This window comes from Macrotis lagotis, chromosome X (assembly GCF_037893015.1).
Source record: "Macrotis lagotis isolate mMagLag1 chromosome X, bilby.v1.9.chrom.fasta, whole genome shotgun sequence".
Classification (NCBI taxonomy): Eukaryota; Metazoa; Chordata; class Mammalia; order Peramelemorphia; family Peramelidae; genus Macrotis; species Macrotis lagotis.
The window spans coordinates 335,333,085-335,353,761 of NC_133666.1; the positions used below are offsets into that span (position 1 = coordinate 335,333,085).

General features: G+C 34.1%; 1 long non-coding RNA gene across 12 annotated transcripts in view; it reads right to left on the reverse strand.

Moving 5' to 3' along the window:
- LOC141502840 (uncharacterized) overlaps positions 1 to 20,677 on the reverse strand; it is a 368,212-nt gene that overhangs the window by 247,905 nt on the left and 99,630 nt on the right. Inside the window, exon 6 of one of the 12 annotated variants that reach the window (XR_012472666.1) lies at positions 2,864 to 15,275. The exons of the other annotated variants lie outside the window; for them this stretch is intronic. This is a non-coding gene — a long non-coding RNA (uncharacterized LOC141502840). The remainder of the gene's footprint in view (positions 1 to 2,863; positions 15,276 to 20,677) is intronic. 12 annotated transcript variants of the gene reach the window in all.

Consider the following 20,677-nt stretch of genomic DNA (forward strand, 5'->3'; position numbering starts at 1 on the left):
TGTCCTGAGTGTAAAGGTTAAACATGATTCCTTTCTTCAGATACTTCTCAAACTGAAAGGAAAATAAAACTTCAAAACAGACCCACACAACATCACAAGACACTTGTTTTTAGAAAATTAAAGAAGAGGCTGCTATGAAGTCTGAGTGAAAAGATGCTGACCAGGGCTGACTAGGTGGCACAGTGGATAGAGCACTGGCCCTGGAGTCAGGAGTACCTGAGTTCAATCCAGCCTGAGTTACTTAATAATTACCTAGCTGTGTGGCCTTGGGCAAGCCACTTAACCCCATTTTCTTTACAAAAAACCTAAAAAAAAGATGCTGACCAAATACTTTGGCGTACCAGTTAAGTCCAATGGTAAGATGAGACTTTCTAAATATACATCATTAATAAGTCACACAGTACCTATAGAGGCAGCATGACCAAGTAGATAGAAAAAACAGACCTTGAATTCTCCAGAAGACCTAACTTCAAGTCCTGCCTTGACAAATTCTATCTCTGTGAGATAGAGTAAGGTCACTAAACCACTCAGTGCCAGAGACATCTCTCTAAGACTGTTTTAGACCAGTTAGTTGCTGATCTGCATTGATAGAAGAATTGTCCTTTATTTGAGAATGAAATCACAGGTCCAGATTGGGAGGAAAAAAAGTAACACCCATAGCCAGAGGCTGCAGGCAATCAAAGACCAATTGTTCTTATGGAAGGAAAGATTTTTGTGAAATTTGCCCAAACTTTTCAACAGCTGGTGTTGGATATGCTGTTGCTGATGTTTAAAAAGTTATCCCTCTTTGAGAATTGGACTGTCCATTAAAAGTTCTGATTGTACATTTCTTTTTTATCACTCAATCACCACTTGATCTAACTAATAAAGGCATTATCAAGTATTTCTCCAAATTTATCTTCTACTGATCCTGTGACCAGGACATATTCAAAAATTGCCTATAAATTTAAAAATGAAGTTGAAAATTCTGAAGTTCTGAACTATCTGTCTTATTAGGTTGTGTCAAGTTGATGAAAGAAAACTCTTTGATCCATTTCTTTAAAATGATCAGGTATGATTAACAACTTGGGAAATCAGGTTTTCAGTCTTTAGCTAGGTGTAGAGATTATCAGCATTAGAATGTCACCAAAGTCATTCATAAAATATCAGTAAAATAAAAGAGCTATTTCATAATTATTCCAGAAGGCATCTATCATATTATCTTTACCATAATATTAGATACAATCCATCTGGGAACTATTCACTTAAAGGAATTGTTTATAAGAATTGTCTGATAACAGAATTGATCATGCTATTTGAAAAACTACAAAGAAAGTCTTGGTCAAGAATCTATATTTATTTTGTATAACTAATCTAAATGAAGAACTTTATTGAAATGTACTCAAAATGACTGGAAGTAATATTAGCTTAATTTCAAACTTCTTGTGACATTCACAACTCTTTGCTAGTTATTTGAAATTCAAAGATTGCTGGACATATTTTTTTCTTTTTGGTTATGATGATTTGCCTATGATAATTTAAATGATTTGAAAAGGGTCCTTATCAATACAGTCATCTTCATTTCTCATCACCCCGTGAATAGATTGTTAAACTCAAAATATACCTCAGATTAATACAGATGGTCTACAAAGCAGATTACTGGAGGACATTGACCAATAGAACTTGTTCAATGTTTCATCACTCAGCATAATGTGTTGTATTTAGCAAGAGAGTAGATTTACTATTGACCAAATTTATGTCTACCTCCCCACCCAGATTTAATAAATCTCACAAGGCAAGCATTCAGTTTCAGTACTTTTCTATCTGTACTTAATCCCACTTATGTTTAGTACACAATTTAGCCTCTTCTAGGAATTGTGGAATTAGATAAATGGGTGATAGTCCCTGGGATTGTGTTTGGGGACTGTCATTTACAGTCTACAGTGCAGATGAGCTGATATGGAATGATCATGCTGCCCTGTTGATGGAGCAGTTCCCTTCAGGATATTTTGATGGCAGCAATTCATTTTTGTCTATCTTAGATTGACTTTTTGGAAAAAAGGAACTAAGTGAACCAAGCAGGTGATTTAGAATTTAGGATTTAGAATTTAATACAATTTTAGACTAGATGTGTGATTATGGACAAATAATTTTAATTTTCAGAATTCCATCCTTATTGGTTTGTAATAAGAATAGAATTTTATATAAATTTAAAAATTTTTGGTAAATGTAAGGTATGATTATTGTGGGCATACTCATCAGGGCTATGAAAGGGAAGTAAACAGGAAATTTTCTTTGGATACTAAAACTGTACATATGGAATCACTTCATATTTCTATTTCCACTGATATAACAATACAGAAGTGACCTAGCATGTTACATCTTCTGTTTCTTCTCTCACACATTCAAGTTTGATCTATGCATATCATGGAAGCAAATGTAAAGACTATAACAGATTGCCTTCTGTTGAGGGGGAGGGAGAAAAAAAAATTGTAAAATTCAAAGCCTTGCAAAAAAAAATGATTGGTAGAAACTATCAAAGTACATAATTGGAAAATAAATAAAATATTTTTATAATTTAAAAAAAAAGAAAGTTATATCTTTTTGCTGGTCCATGAGACCACAGATTTAGGGCTTTGAGAGAAATCAGAAGGCATCTAATATAACCAGTTCACTTTATAGATGATAAAACTGAGACTCAGAAAGATGAATTGATTTTGCAAAGATTGTACATGTAGTAAGCATCAGACTGTGACCAAAGAGAATGGGGCCACAAGATGTGATGATGAGGGCATCATTAGTGATCATGGAGAAAATGTTTCCTGTAGAATGCTGGAAGAAGCCATATTATGAGAAATTTGTAGTGAGAATGACTAGAACTTACCAAAGACTCACAAGTTATTTTCTGTTTTCTTATAATTTTCAGTAGATTGGTCAGATTGACACAGGAGAAAAAAAATCTGTTTAAAAGTAGATACAATTTTTGTGGGTTATTTTTTTTGAGATTTAAATCCAGTTCTCCTAACTCTTTTCCATTTATAAACCACATTGCCTCTTGGGGTAGAAGTGTGGTTGGGAAGCCTGAGAAGGACAGATGTTATGTTTGCCAGAGGACACTCTGGTTCGATGTTAGCATTTTGTTATTTTTGAGTTCTTTTATTTGTGTATACTGCAGTGGTTTGGGGTTGGGGTTTGCCCAGTAGTTTCACAGAACTAAAGGACTATCATGTTGAAAGATTGCTTGTTCCTGGCTTGTTTTCACTGTTACCAACAAAACAACACTAGGCTCTTTGAAGCAAGATGTGCAAGACATATGACAAGACTGCACAGTATATGATGTCAGGAAGAAATCTAGGTCTTTCTTCAAATCTGGTCCTGTCTGAAATGTCTCAGACCATCTCTATTTCTGCCCCAGGGGCCTTCCTCTACCTCTAGCAATGACTCCGCTCTTAAATCATTTTTCTCCAGTTGATGAATTCCTTTCAAACCTCTACTTGAAATACACAGCTATCATACTTTCTTCAAACCAGGATTAGCCTGCGGCACCATAGAACCCCTCTCCACTTCCTTCCCACTTTTGATTTTTGTATGTACTTTCTTCTCCAATGAGAATATAACCTACTTGAAATCAGGGGTTATCTTTTAATACTTGTATTTATATTAGTAATATTTAACACAGAGCCTGTCTCTTATAAATGCTTCTATTTGGGGTGGCTAGGTGGCGTAGTGGATAAAGCACCGGCCTTGGAGTCAGGTGTACCTGGGTTCAAATCCGGTCTCAGACACTTAATAATTACCTAGCTGTGTGGCCTTGGGCAAGCCACTTAACCCCATTTGCCTTGCAAAAACATAAAAAAATGCTTCTATTTATTTATTATCTATTAGCTAAAAGTATGAAACTTTAACTACTTTCCCAATAAATTTTTGCTCAAGCATAAGAATGAAATTCTGACCATTTTTAATTTTTCAAAGTACAATTTCATTATAAAATAATAATAGTAATAACTATTATTATTATCAATTTTGCTGTTCTTATTATTCTCCTCCCCTTCCTTCCTTCCTTCCTTCCTTCCTTCCTTCCTTCCTTCCTTCCTTCCTTCCTTCCTTCCTTCCTTTCCTTTCCTTTCCTTTCCTTTCCTTTCCTTTTCCTTCTCTTCTAATCTTTGGAGTTGGGAAAAGAAGATAGGAGAATGATACTTTTTCCTGAGTTTCTGGAGTCAGTTGATCATTGCATTGATGAAAGTTCTTAAAACTTTTAAATAGTTTTTCTTTGTGGTTACTGAATAAATTATTTTCTTGGTTTGACTCATCTCACTATCCATTGGTTCATGAAAATCTCCATAGTTTTTAAAATTTATTCTTTCACCATTTCTTATAGCATAATAACGTTCCATTATATTAATATACTATATCATTTTCAGTCATTTCCTAATAAAGAGGCACTTCCATAGTTTCTAGGACTTGGTATTAACAAAAAAAATGCTCTTGAGAAAAAAATTGTTTATATTATTCCTTTCTTTGATCCATTTGGGGGAGGTGTGTCTAATATAGTTGTTATTAGTTCAAAAAAGTATTATAACTATTTGAGTATAATTACAAAGTACTTCTTAGAATGGGTAGAACAATTCACAGTTCTATCACCTGTGTATTTATTATGCCTGTCTACCCAAATCCCTCCAAATCATTTTTTAAAATGACTTTTTGCAAATATGAAGGCTACAAAATGGAACATCAATTTTTTTTTTTTTTAGTTTTAGATTTCTCTTATTATTGGTGGCTTATGGCATTTTCCCCATATGGTTGGTGATAGATTATATTTCTTTTTTTTTTGAGTGCTACTTGTTCACATGCTTTGACAGACTCATTTCTCAATATATTTAGATGATCCTATATTTATAAGGGTTTTCCTTCTCTTAACCTCATTGATTTTGGTGCAAATCTTTTCAATTTTATGCAACCAAAATTTTCCATTTTCTCCTGTGATATTCTTCATATCTTCATTGGTCAGTTATTTTATGCCTATACACTACTGGGGAAGATAACTCCTCCCTTCTTCCTCTAATTTTTTAATGATAAAATCTTTTATATTTGGAATATGTATCTATTTGATATTTATTGAAATATATTTTGGGAGAGGTTAACTGAAATTTAATTTCTACCAGGCTGCCTTTCCATTTGCCAAGAAGTTTTTGTTAAATAGTGATTCTGTACCCCAGAAGCTGAGGTCATTAGTTTTATCAAGCATTAGCTGACTATATTTATTAAGTTGGAGATCTTATATTTTGTTCAACTGATTGATTTTTCTGTTATTTTTACCAGTGCCAAATAATTTTGATGATTACTGCTTTTTAGAGACGTTGAAAGAGTATGAAAGAGAGTTTCCTTCCTATTTTGGTTCATTGATTCCCTTGAGATTGTTGAACTTTTGTTGCTCCAGGTAAATTTTATTATTTGTGCCACTTTTAAAAAAAAAAACCTTTTTAAAAACTTTTGGAAATTTGATTTATTTAGCAGTGACTAAATGAATTAATTTATGTAGCATTGCCATTTGTATTATGTTGGCAAAACTGATATTGAACCATTAGCAAATCTCTGGCTATTTGGACATATCTTTCTATAACATTTTTGTAATAATGTTCAGCCTGTCGTTGTATGTCTTGATAAGTGAACTCCAGATGCTTTTTATATGCTCTAGTTATGTTGAATATTATACTTTATTCTTCTCTGTTTCATTGGTAATATAATATATGAAAAAACTGATTATTTGTGTGAATGTATTTTATATCCTATTGCTGAAATAAATTAATAATAATTAATTTAATTATTTAATTAATAATAATTACTTTAATTATTATTCATGAATCTAAGTTGTTGTGTTTTTTTAGTAGACCATAATATTGTCAGCAATGCCCCCCCAAAAAACAAACTATGGCTTTGTTTCCTCTTTCCTTGCTTAGTCATTTAATTTCATTTTCTCTTCTTCTTATTGTTTAAACTCACATTGCAGGATCTGTATCAAAAGATAGTCATGATAATGGACATCCATACTTTATCTTATTTTACTGGAAAGGCTTCTAGAATTACTCCATAATCAATAAAGCTAGTTCCTCATTTCAGAGAGATACAACTTATCATCCTTATGAAAAAGAGTTTAAAAGTTTTTTTTAAAAATCTTGAGAAAAGATTTTATTTATTAATATGTTTTATAGGTCTTAGAAATTTGTATATATTTTATAATATTGCATGCATCTTTTACTGTAATTGTGAATTTTATTGTTTTATCATTAATATGATCTAACATTTCTATAATTTTAATATTAAACATACTCTTCACCATGGTATAAATCCAATGTGGTCACAGTATATAATCTTTTAAATATGTTGCTATAGCCACTTTACTGATATTTTATTAAATTCTTTTTTCATTTATAGACATTTGAGATACAGTTCTTGGATTTCTTTCTCTTCTTTGTCTCTCCTTGGTTTAGTTATTAAGACCATATGCGTATCATTGAAAGAATTTGGTAAAAAACATTTCTTTTTTTTCTGTTTTTTGCATAGTTTGTGTAATGTTGGATTTAATTGTTCTTGGGATATTTGAGTGAAGTTACTTGTAAATGTATTTGATCCAGGGCCTTTTTCTTTGGGAGTTCATTTCTGCATTGCACTATTTCTTTTTTCGGATATTGGGTTATTTAAATTCTCAATTTCTTGTTCTGATATCCAGGGTATTTTATACTTCTGCAAACAATCCTTTTCATTTGAAGTATTTTTATGCTAAAATTCAGCAACATAAGTTTTTTTAAAATACTTTTCTTACCTTTCTTTTAATTTTTGGTAAATTTTAATTTTTGATCTTTGATATTAATCATTTTATTCTTTTATTTTGTTTTTTTCTTTTTTGCAAGGCAATGGGGTTAAGTGGCTTGCCAAAGGCCACACAGCTGAGTAATTATTAAGTGTCTGAGGCCAGATTTGAACTCAGGTACTCCTGACTCCAGGGCTGGTACTCTATCCATGGTGCCACCTAGCCGCCCTATTCTTCTCTTTTGAAAAAATGAAATTAACTATTTATTTTCCCAAGGTTTTTTTAATGCTCCTATTTTTAATTTATGAATTCAGTATTTTTCTCCACTATTTTGCTTTCAATTTTTCTGATTTCTGCTTTGATTTTCTAATTTTTATTTTTATAATATTTAGTTAGGATTATTTGATCAACTGATGTTTTAGCATATTTTAGTTGTATGCCCAATTCATTGATTTGTTCTTTCTCTCATAGGTTTTTGGAAACATTTTGCCATGATTTTTTTTCTAAGGATCACTGTCTATATCTTAAAAGTCTGGTAAAATGTTTCAATGATATCATTTTCTTTTAATTCAATTACAATTGTTTCTATGATTTATTCATTAACTGCTCAGTTCATTAGGATAAAGTTATTTAATATTCTTTTATGAATGAATCTTTTTTCAAATATCCTGTATTATATAAAAATTTTATTGCTGTAGCTATTGGTTTCTCATATCTAAATTTTCAAAAATTCCATTCAAGTCCTCTACTTCTTTCTAACTTTATTGTTACATTTGTCTGGCATTTGAGTTGCCCAAATAATTTGAAGCTTTTTCATTATTTTACTATATGAGTCAATTATAATTTTCTTTATTTTTTGTCTATGGTGCCTTTCAGCATATTATTTTTCCTCTTTAATCTGTTTTAACTATGTCTATTTTTTCTTGTTGTCCTATCTGGTATTGTAGTTACTATTCCTGCTTTTCCCTCTTTCATTTGAAACATAATAAATTCTATCCAGATTTTGTTTTTTTGCAAGAAGACTTTGTGAGTCTTTATGCTTCAAGTGTGTGTCTATAAAATAACATGTCAGAGATTCATTTCTTATCCATTCTATTTTTTTAAATTAATGACTTCATCCTACTCACATTTATAGTCAACTGTGAATTATACATTTTTTCCATCTTAATCACCTTAAACCTTTTTTTCCTTTCTTTGTCTCTTTTTTCTTCTACAAAGAGTAAAAAGACTAAAGAAAAGGAATTTAATCAAAACTAATGATTTATTATAGAAGGAATCTGCTTCTATTTAGTTACCTCTTTTCCATTTTCCTTTCCCATATACTGATTCTTGAACTTTCTTTTGAAATTCTTGCTCACGATCCACCACTGAAGTAGAAGTTTGCTTTGCCTTTGACTATTTTCACCCCATCTTTGCTTCTCATCTTACTGCTATTCTTTCCACTGCTGGGCCTCCCAATTCCAGGTACTATAGTGGGCTCCTGTCCCCCATGAGGCCTCTAGTCCAGATGCTCTTGCAGGATTTCCAAGCTGTTCATTTGACCTTATTTTGGTTTTCCTGGCAGGACAACTTTTGAAGCATTTTCAGCTTCTGGCTGTCTTCTTTGTACAGTCTTTGGCTGGATAAAAAGCTCATTGATGTTTCTTTTTGAATTTCTTGGTTATTTTTCAATATATTGTTTAAGTTATTTCTAAGATAAATGTGAAAAACCTAGCCTCTTCTACAACCTTTCATGCTGCAATCTTAACTGGAATCGAGCTTTGTCTCCTTTATATCTAATTAAAGTAAGTGGTAGTTCCACAGCTTGCCCTATATGACCCCATCATTCAGCACAGGAGCAAAATTAGAGTCCAGTGTGTGCCTGGCTTTATTCCTGTCCTGTGTCCACCAGGCTGCTTTCTCTGATATCTCTTTCCTCATGAAAGCATCTCACATCCTTTTCTCCACAACAATAGTCTCAAAGTTCTCCCCTCATACTCTCTTCTTTTGACAGCACATGTAAACACAATTCGTTTTCTTTTTCTTAAGAGAAAAGAAAGGAAGTTAGTTAAAAGAGGAGGGGGTAGATGGGGGCTTTGGTGAAAACGAATGAGTATTGCCAGACTTCTGACAGCCTCCTTTATCTCCAGTTCCTTCTATCTTGACTGACACTTGACTTATCAGGTGGGGGAAAATTTTAGACTTGGAAAATGTGCAGTATGTGCACAGCGGCCTTTTATCCTCAGCTCCCCTTCTTCTATGACATAGAAAAAGTGTTTTTGCTTATGGCAAAGAAAAAAACCCCTGAATTGTTGATAAGTGACTTTTTTTATCTTCTCCTTGATATTGACAGAATGCAGAAAACTCAGTTGTAATATTTTCTAGTTTTTCTTTCCTCTCATTGATCACCACTTCAAGAAGTCCAAACCGATGGGACTTCACATAGTTCTATCAACTAAGGATACCACCAACATGTTATTCTTATATGTGATTACATTGACAAGCAATGACATTTCCCAATCTTTTAGCAAATATAAACATAGCTCCCAAATTTTTTTTATAATCTGCAAAGGATGTTGGAAATTTGCTTTTATTTTTCCAAAGTTGGAAGATGCAAATCTTAGAGCAAACTAGTGAAAATGTCTTTAAGACCAGATGACCTATCCCCTAGGACTCAGGAGAAGAAAGTAAACAGAATAATAAGGACTGGCTCCTTCCCCTCTGAACCCCTACTTCTTGAAATCCCTAGCTTGTTTCAAGGCACCACCTCTTATAATAGGTTTTTCTTGATCTCTTCCAGTTATTTTGTTAGAACCCACCCCAACTCTCTTTACTTATTTTGTCTCTGACTCTCTTTGGTTTGGTCTGTCTGGGTCTCCCCTGTCCCAGTTGTTTTTGTCTCTCTGTGTCTCTGTCTCTCTGACTGTATCTTTCTGTCTCTGTTTCTCCCTGTCTCTGCCTTCTCTCTGTCTCTCTCTGTCTCTCTGTCTCTCTGTCTCTCTGTCTCTCTGTCTCTCTGTCTCTCTCTGTCTCTCTCTCTCCTTATCTATTCGCATATAATATCCTCTCACTAGTTCCCTTTCTCTCCTTACTTTTCTATGTACATGTAATTTCCTCTCAATAGAAACTAAGCTTAATGAGGTCAAGAAGGACACTTTGTTTTTTGTTTTTTTTATCTTCAGTTCTAGTAGAATGCCTAAAATATAGCAAAGTTTTTAATGTTTGGTGAATTGAATTAAGAACAGAGATTCAGAGATATAAGTTTTTCTTGTAGGTAAAATTTCAAAGCATTAGCAGGATCTGTGATAAAAGATATAAATTTACAAATAAAAGAGCTAATGGGTCATTTAGTCCAATCCATACATTTAACAAAAGAAGAAACTAGCTGCCCTTAGGTGAGTTCTGGACTTGCAGTCAGAAAGTTCTATATTTGAATACTGCCTCAAATACATTTGCTATGTGATCCAGAAGAAGACACTAACCTCTTTCAGGTCTGACTACTTTATCTATAATTAGAGAATAATAATAGAATTTATATCACAGCATTTTTGTGAGGACCAAATATTGTACTTAGCACTACAAATTGTAATGATCCCTCACCTCTCAGGATGCTCACTCTGTCTCTTTTACTTCTCTTCAACTAAACTAATATAATATTTAAAAAGATCAAGTGCCCATTATGTATGCTTTTTGCATCCTGAAAGTTAGTTTACTTCCAAAAAGAAGACTTAATTCTTTCCTTTCTTCTCTTTGTATTCTCTTGTAGACCTTATATAATTCCATATCTTCAACTCTCACCCACATTTCAGGTCTATGCTTTTAGCCTTTTCCCTGAATTTTATTCCCATGTCTCTATTGCCTGGTGGATTTTTTCACCTGAATTTTCCATTCCCATTTCAAGTAGAGTTAAAAGCACAGGGAAAATAAGCAGACAGAACAGCTATGCTGGACACATACTAGGTCTTCTACAATGATGGGAGCTACAATAAGGCATGGTTACTTATTTGGTAAAGAAGAACTGAATATTGCTCTGGGTTATTTTCCTCAAATAATAAATATATTATTTATATCATTTTTCTAAGAAAACAACTTATTGTTACCTTTTGAAAAATGGAGAGAGAGATTCCCTAAACTTTTCATCTCCTCTTATATTTCTGTACTTTGTTTCATTTCATGCCTTACATGAAACTACACATTTCAACTTACCAGAATCTTTAGGTTTTTCAGTGTTCAATTTAAGGGTCAGAATCTCTTTGAAGTCTATCACTTTCCCTCCTTAAATTTAGTGCAATCACAGGATTCACTGAACCCTCCTGAGATTATTTTGTATTTATTGATCTTTGTGAATTTTGAAACCATCTAGTAGAAAGTAGAATCCTTGGGTGGCTGAAAGTGTTTAAATTTTATCTGTTTCTTCAGATATGAAGTGGTATAACTGCTTAATAAAAATCTTGTTGAACTGCTGAATTTCAGGATGGTGGCAAAAAGTATCCAATGTCTTACAATTTTTTAGGAGAAGTCAGACTTAGAGTTATGGGAAGTACTCAAGAGTGAAATTCTGAAGATGTTAATATAACTGATTCCCATGAAGGAGGGGATGGAACATTTATTAATTGCAGAATAAATGCCAACCCTTGTGCCAATCACTTTACAAATATGGTCTCACTTGCTATGTAATAGCCTTGAGAGCTAAGTGATATTAGTAAACTCATTTTACAGTTGAGGAAATGGAGGCAGATTTGAATTCAGGTTTTCTTGATTCTAGACCTCAAACTGTTTGACAATTGCCTCTCAATGAGGAATGGACATCCAGAAGCAATTAGTTGGCCAACTAGTTCCTGTATTTCTGTAGAAAAGACTCATGGGAAAAAGATCAAATAATTGTGAAAATCAGCAAAAGAATGATACAGACCTGTAAGGATATGTGGACACTAAATGTGAAAATGAATAGATGCTAGTGATAGATACTCTGGACCACAGCATGAAAGGATCATCAAAAAAAGGGGGATAAGAGAACTGCACAGGAGACTTGGGTCAGTGATACTAGATAACATAGAGAACACAGAAAAGTTCATAATTGATTTCAGCTTTTATTTTCTCTAACAGGGAAAATAACTTTTGTAATGAGAATAGAATAAAAATGGCTAACAGGAAGGTGAAAGCCAAGGTAAATGTGGAAATGGTAACTGGAGGAAGGAAGAAAGGAAGGAAAGAAGGAAAGAAGGAAGGAAGGAAGGAAGGAAGGAAGGAAGGAAGGAAGGAAGGAAGGAAGGAAGGAAGGAAGGAAGGAAGGTTTAGGAAGTTTGGTATGATTCTTCCTTGATATTCCCATCCTGATTCAGAGCAATTATAGCTTCCCTTTCAGCATAAAGCATCTCTTTAATGGCATATTCTAGAGTTTTTCCAGGAATTGAAGTAAGTGATACTAGTTTAAATTTGGAGGACTCCATCCCTATTGTGTTTTTGAATAACAGGGCATTTGCCTAACTACAGGTCTTCAGTCTTTCAAATAGCAATGATATAATATCAATCAATAATATCAGTCAGTCTGGTTTTGAAAAAGAAGCTATGAAGTCCCTCATACTCTTACTTTACTTGAGTCAACTTTTTAACTCTTCCTCCTCCATGAGGAGATTGCTTAATCTTCCCAGAATTAGTCATTCTCTCCTTTGAAATCCTATAGACTTAATATCTAAATCATTTATTTGGTGCTTCCTTTGCTGAGCATGGGGGAAGGGGGTTGTTAGGAGGCAGATGTTTGATCTTATTAGTGAGAATATGGCAGACAGATAATTATCCTTAAATTAGAGAGTTTTTCTGAGACACTGAGAGGTCAAATGACTTGGGAAGGGGCAGAAAACCAGTATATGTCAGTAGCAAAACTTCAACTTATGCCATCTAGATTTTGAAGTCAGCTTTATCTCTACCACTTCATACCACCTTGCCTTTTGCACTTAGCATCAGCAGCATCATCATTATAATTACTATAATTGTCAGTTAAAAGCCATTCAAAGTTTACAAAAAACTTTTACATCCATTATTCTGAGTCTTACAATACTGTGATGTATATGCTATTCCAGTTTTGCTGATCAGAAATCTGATAAGTCACAGGAAGAATAGATGACTTGACCAAATTTATGCAATTAGTAAGTGTCAGAGGTAAGATTTGAATCTCTATCTTCCTAACTCCAAGTCCATCACTCTTTCTAGTGTGGCCCACTACTTCTTCAAAAGGTCTATCCCTCTGCCTCAACCCTGTACATATGCTAATCTCTATTTGTGGTTTTCTTTTCATGTATATATTCTGTTCCCCCTAACTAGATTCATAACTTCTAGGGTACCATGATCCTTTCATGCATGTCCTTCTTACTTCGATTCTAACTAAAACATGCTAAGTAATCAAAAAAGTCCTAAGGATGATTTTGGTAATGAGAAATAATCCTGAAAAAAATCATAACTTCATCAAGTTATAGCCCACTCTACTGGCAAACAAAATGCTCATCTGTTCTAACATGATCAAAATGAAGTTTGAGGTTATATATCCTGCTTAGGGCAAATACTTTTGGTCTTTTAAGTATGCTGTTTTTATAGAGTCCAGAACTGTGTTATGTAGACGGGGTGCTCAATAAAAACTGTTGCCCCACGGGTTGAGGATCGTGTTCTTTCAAAGTGTTACATGGTCTGATGGACATACAACTGAACTGAAATGAAGGCCACAGGTTCTATCCCCACTTGTTCCACATTCTGCCCCTGGGCAACTCATCAAAACTCTCTCGTCTCCTCTTACCTCCTCTATAAAATACAAATATTAAATACTTCACACATTCTGCTTTTCTACTAGTCTTTCAGGCATGCCTTGTGGAGGAATTAGTTATTAGTCAAGTAACCTGGGAAAGGCACTATATGAATAAAAAGCATTATTATTTCCTGTCCTGAATTGCTGAAAAAATGTTGCTGAGCAGTTACTTAAGAAATGACCATATTCCTTCCTTCCTTTTTTTTGAGGTAACCCCATTTCTGAGTCAGGAATAATTTTCATTTGGCTGAGATTTAGAAGAGAAGAGAGGTGACTAAAAACACAGATATACACTTATATACAAACACACAGTAAAAGGTGCTTTGGTTCATAAATTGCAAAGAACAGAGTCCAAGATCCAGAGAAGTTGCTCATGTGACATGATTCTTCCAGGTGATATAAAATAGTTTAGGAGTGCTGTGGAGGGCCTCCTAGAAGCACCCATAACTCAGATTGGAAATTTTACCCACTGTGTTCAAGGAATAATTTTTTAATTGCTAAGTATTGGAAGAGAAGGTGTGGAGGAGAAATGAAGAGGTAGGAAGCAGAAGGCAAATCTGAAGCAGGTACCCAGCTGAAAATTTCCCTGAAGCCTGGATCCTGGCTTATTGAATAACAACATAGATTTCATAGGCCTGCCTGCTATGTTTTGAAGCAGTCAAGTTGAGCAATAAGCTCTAATGATATTTTGTTATCTCTCAGAGAAGTAGTTCATAAAATCATTAACACTTCCACATGAGAGACTGCTTATTTCAAATGGATGAATTAAAATAAACATGCTTTCAATTGAACATGCTCAAGAGATCTGCTTCAAGGATTCCCTTCTAAAAAAATCAGAATTCTACCTCAATTTAAAGGACTTAGAGCCATAGAATGAACCAAACTAGAAAATGTATTTTGCTGTTGTCCTAATGCATCCATGGGTATGGTCATCATAAAGAGTATCTCATCTAAATAAACATCATCAGCATGATCTTGTAGGGTAACTAAAGAAATAATAGGATACCAAGAATTTAGAGCTAGAAAGGATCTCAGTGATCATCTCTATCCTTTACTATTATTAAGACTGTACTATTTTTTTCTAGCTAGTGATTGTTAGTGTGTTGAAAGATGAATAATTCTAATCTCTCTCTCTCCTCTTTTAATGCATGGAAAAGGTGCAGTGTTGACTACTATATAACAGAAGTCTATTATATAACATGGGTCCCATATTTCTCTGAGCAATGTTACAAGCTTTGCCCACAACACTATCATGCTAGATATAAAAAGGGGATTCAATTCCCTTAATTCCTTTATTCATTCCTCAAAGTATGAAAAAGTATAGACTGTATCATTTATCAATAGAGCTCACAGATAACTCTTTAGTTGTCACCCATTTTTTTTACTAGAATAGTTGATTCAAATAAAGAGCTATAATACCTCTCCTCCACTCTCTCTGGCAATTAAATGATGAATACTGCCATTAGCTAACCATAACTTGGTAGATGTCCTCTAAACTCATTAGACCTCAGTTTCCTCATCTTTAAAATGGAGATATTGGAGTAGTTGAATTCCAAGTTCTCTTCCAGCACTGGATTGTTTGCCTTAACTGTGACCATTTATAGACACACATGATAATGTTGTTGTACAGTCATTTTTCAGTCTTGTTCGACTCTTTGCAACCCCATTTGCAATTTTCTTGGCAAAGCTCATGCAGTGTTTTGCTATTTCCTCCTATAAGAAAGACATAAGAGATGAATAATAAAATTGCCATGTAATGAAGGTGAGTCTGACTTGAATTCAATTTATCAAATATTTATTTAACACTTCTGGTATGCCTACTAATATACCTTGGTACTGTCAATAAGTTTTACTTCTAGTAGCTTCCTATTGCCTCTAGATAAAATGCAAAGCACTCTGGGATTTAAAGCCTTCAAAATTTTCTTTGATCCTGTCTTTCTAGCTTTACTGTGCATTATCCCTCTCATATGCTCTGGTCCAAAAATGTGGTACATTCTGGCTGTTTATTTACTCCTTCTCACAGGTGACAGCAGTCCCTTTCCTTCTACCCCTAAAGTTCCTTAAGTTTTAAATGCACTTATATCAGGTTTCCATTTCTTGAAAACTCTAATTTTCCTTAAGGATAAGTTCAAGAAAACAATATTATAAGCAAACTAGAAGATTAAGGAGTAGTTTACCTGTCAGATCTATGGAAAGGGAAGCAGTTTATGACAAAGGAAAATATGGAGAATATTATTAAAAACAAATTAAATAATTTTGATTACATTAAATTAAAAAGCTTTTTGGCACAGACAAAGCCACTGTAACCAAGATGAAAAGAACTGTAGTAAACTGGGAAACAATTTTTACAGCTAGTATTTCTGACGAAGGACTCATTTCTAAAATATACAGAGAATTGAGTCAAATTTTCCAAAAAAAAGAAGCCATTCTCCAATTGACAAATGGTCAAAGGATATGCAAAGGCAATTTGCAGATGAGGAAATCAAAACGATCCAAAGTCATATGAAAAATTGCTCTAAATAATTATTTATTAGAGAAATGCAAATTAAAGCTTCTCTGAGATACCACCTCACACCTCTCAGACTGACCAATATGAGCAGAAAGGAAATCTGGGACACTACTACATTGTTGGTGGAGCTGTGAACTCACCCAAACTTTTTTGGAGAGCAATTTGGAATTATGCAACAAAAATGTACATATACTTTTTTGATCTAGCACTAACACCACTGCGTCTATACCTTGAAGAGATTATGAAAAAGAGTAAAAACATCACTTGTACAAAAATATTCATAGCAGCCCTGTTTGCAGTGGCAAAGAATTGGAAATTAAGTGAATGCCCTTCAATTGGGGAATAGCTTAACAAAATATGGTAAATGTATGTCATGGAACACTATTGCTCTGTTAGAAACCAAGAAGGATGGGAATTCAGAGAAGCCTGGAAGAATTTCCATGAACTGATGCTGAGCAAGATTAGCAGAACCAGAAAAACAATGTACATCCTAACAGCAACATGGGGGTGATGATCAACCTTAATGAACTTGCTCATTCCATCAGTGCAGCAATTAGGGACAAATTTGGGCTATCTGCAATGGAGAACACCATTTATATCCAGAGAAAGAATTGTAGTGTTTGAACAAAGACCAAAAATCTTCAATTTAGGTTTGTTTTGTTCTTTGCAAGGCAATGGGGTTAAGTGGCTTGCCCAAGGCCACACAGCTAGGTAATTATTAAATGTCTGAGGCCGGATTTGAACTCAGGTATTCCTGACTCCAGGGCCAGTGCTCTAATCCACTGTGCCACCTAGCTGCCCCATTACCTTCAATTTTGAAAAAAAAAGTTCTTATTTTGTAATTTTGCTATCTCTTATACTTTAGTTTTCTTCCTTAAGGATATGATTTCTCTCTCATCCCATTCAACTGAGATCAACGTATATCATGGAAAGAATGTAAAGACTAATAGTATGCCTTCTGTGGGGGGTGTGGGGGGAGGAAAGCAAGAATGGGGGAAAAATTGTAAAACTCAAAATAAATAAAATCTTTCTAAAAAAAGGATAAGTTTAAGAATCATCTCTTACAGAAGACCTTTCCTGACTTCTCAACACCTTTTCTCCAAACTTATACATCTTCTGAATTTCTCTTTTACTGTGAAGGGCACCTCTACCCTTCCATTAGCTGAGATTCATGCATAACATGTATCATCTTTAATCCTTATTCTCACTCATCTCAGAAATCCAATCAATTGTTAATTCTTGACATGTCTTTCTTCAAAAATACTTTTAATAAATGTCCTCTTGTCTCCCAGTGTCACAATCATCACTATAGTTCAATCCTTTATCACTTCTCACCTGGAACATTGTTGTAGTTTCCTAATTATTATCTCTAGCTTAAGCTTTATAACACCTTGGATCTGTTCTCCTCACAGGTACCAAAGTAATTTTTCAAATGTGTATATTTGTCCATGTTATCCCTCTACACAAAGAACTCCAATGTCTCCTTATTACCGCCTGGATCAAATAAAAATTCCTCTGTTAAAAGTTTTTTACTCTTTGACTCTTATCTTACTCTCCAATATCCTTATACATTCCTTTCTTCATTGTATTTTATATGGTCCAACCATATTGACCTACAAACTATTCCTATCACAAGACAATTCATTTCATCTCGTTTCTTTGAAGGACATTGGCTGTCCCTCAAGCCCAGAATGCTATCCCTCCTGACTTATTCCTCTTCAATCCCTGGCTTCCTTCAAAACTGAGCACAGATATAATCTCCTTTCAGAGCTCTTTGCAGATGTCCTCAAATCCAAAGGCTTTTCCACCCAAGGCTACACTGTCTGAATTCTGCTTAAAGGTGTATCCTTATATATTAACTTGTTATTCCTTCCATAAGAATATAAAATTCTTGGGGGTAGGGACTGTTTTATTTTTTGTGCTTATATTCTTAGCACAGAACTTAGTATACAGGGATAGGAAAAGACTAGAGATGTGTTTTCACTAGTAAGATGAATTTCCAAATGAGGAACTCCCTCTACTGATATAGGTTGGCATCTTCTTTATAATGCAGAATTGTGCAGAGAATTGAGAGACTGGATGACTTTCCAGGCCCACATTAGCCAACATTATCTAAGACAGAATTTAAAGTCATTTTCCTTAGTCGCAAGGAAAGTTCTCTTTCCCCTACTTTCCCATGCCTGGGACATAAAAGGTGCAAAATAAGTGAAGACTGATTTCATATTAATTGATGATGCCTCATTTCCACATTACTTTGTTTTTATTTCATGGGGAGTTTATATAGGTTTATATATTTATATAAGTAGATATTATCTCACTTAATGGAATGTAAATTCCATTAGGAAAGGGATTATTTCATTTTTTGTTTTTGTATCTCCCATGCCCTGACACAGCTTCAAAGACATAGTATGCTCTTAATAAGTACTTATAGCTTTGAAATTGTCCACATCTACCAAGTGATGTTACTCTATTGCTGTAATGCCTTTGTTACTAGTCATTTCCCCACTGAATTCAAACTTGATTGCTTTTATGTTTACTCTTTACTTTAAGCCTAAGAAACCCTACACATTGCATGAACCTTCTAGCACTCTAACTCTAGTTACAACTGGAGACCGGTTTTTTAATGATAAAGTTATTAATTTAATATTGGTACACATGTGTTACTCATTTCTCATCATATTTTCCTTGAATTTACATTGTTGCTAAGGGATCCCATTCTCTATACCCTAAGGAAGTACAAAACAATGAAGTAGCAGACAAAAAGTGCAAAGTAACATTCTCTTAAAACTCTCCATTTTCTCTTTTAATGCAAATGATTACTTTTTTTTCAACTTGGAAAAATTCATCCATTCCCCTGGGGTTTGAGAAAGAAGTACAATTATATTTTGTCCACATATAGTTTCTGCATATAAGTAAGGAGTTACACACACACACACACACACACACACACACACACACACACAGAGAGAGAGAGAGAGAGAGAGAGAGAGAGAGAGAGAGAGATTCCAATGTGTAAGCATTCTATTAATCCAGAGAGAATTAAAGAAACTTTGACTATAGCAAGAATTTAGATCCAATTCCCTTTCTCTGAGTTTGTCTATAATAATAATAATAATAAGAAGAAGAAGAAGAAGAAGAAGAAGAAGAATTCCTCTTAGCTATACTGAAAAAAAGACCTTTAAATAATGATAGGTGTGGTCAGCAACCATCCAAAATAGGAAGGTTGGAACAAACATAAAATGTTAATATTCAGGATCATAACATTTTTGCAGAAAGACTATACCACAATACATATAATATCATTAACCTCCATTTTAGCATTCTGGTACATATCACCAATTAAAGATAGTACTCCTAAATACAGATGCCTTTGGTTCTTGCTTTTTACTTAATTTCACCCAGTTTCCAAACATATGATTTCAATAAATATTATTGTGTATTACAATGAAGATGACAGACATGATATTATTTCTCTTTGACATTCCTTTCTCTTCAAGACAGTTTCAACTAGTTACAAAGATCAAGCAAACCCCAACACCCAATAGAGAAATTGAGGATCCTATTTTGAAGTAGAATAGACTTTCTACTATTAAGAATTCCCAGGGGCGGCTAGGTGGTGTAGTGGATAAAGCACCGCCCCTGGAGTCAGGAGTACCTAGGTTCAAATCCGGTCTCAGACACTTAATAATTACCTAGCTGTGTGGCCTTGGACAAGCCACTTAACCCCATTTGCCTTGCAAAAACCTAAAAGAAAACAAAAAAAAAACCCCAAGAATTCCCACAGAAAGATAGCTAAAAGCAAAGAATCAAGGGTTTCATTCTCAAAGCACCAGACTTTGTCTAGAAGAGTCAGGCATAGGTGGCTAGGTAATGTAGGGAACCTACAAACGCTACTAAATTTGACATAGAGAACTGAGTTCCAATAGTGTCTCAGACACTGTGTGACTCTGAGCAAATTTTTTCTGCTCTCCATTTGTAAAATGGAAAAAATAAAAATTACCTCCCTGATTTTTATGAGAATAAAATGAGATGTTTGTAGAAATCTTTGTAAACCTTAAAAGCAATGTATAAGTGCAAGCTATCATCATCACCATCATCATCATCATCATCATAATCATCGTCATCTTATTTTCATTTTCCTTAAGGACTGAGTATAGTACATTGCATATGAAAGCTGCTTATTGAATGATGGGAAAATGTAATTCTTATAAAAATCTAAGTGAAACATCAATGGAATATAACTTGTAGAAGGGATAGCATCAAAGATAAAACATTGAGAATGAGAGGCTACATTTTTTAATGTTCTATTTGAAATTCTTTCCCATTCATGTTCCATCCACAGCTAGCAAAACATAACTCTCTGTTGAAGTATATAGATATGAAAACAGTACTGTATCTGTTTCTGGGATGTTGGAAAAATGTGAGAAGTGCTGCCTCATGAGATCTTAAGCCCATGTAATTGCCTTCTGAACTGCTCAACACCATTATGATGAAGGGGCTGGGAAGGGAAACAAAGATCAGGAAATGGAGGAGCAGGTGTAGTGATTCAATACCCCTTATTATCAGAGAGTGTGAAAAACAAGGGAACAGGTCAGGAGAGAGATTC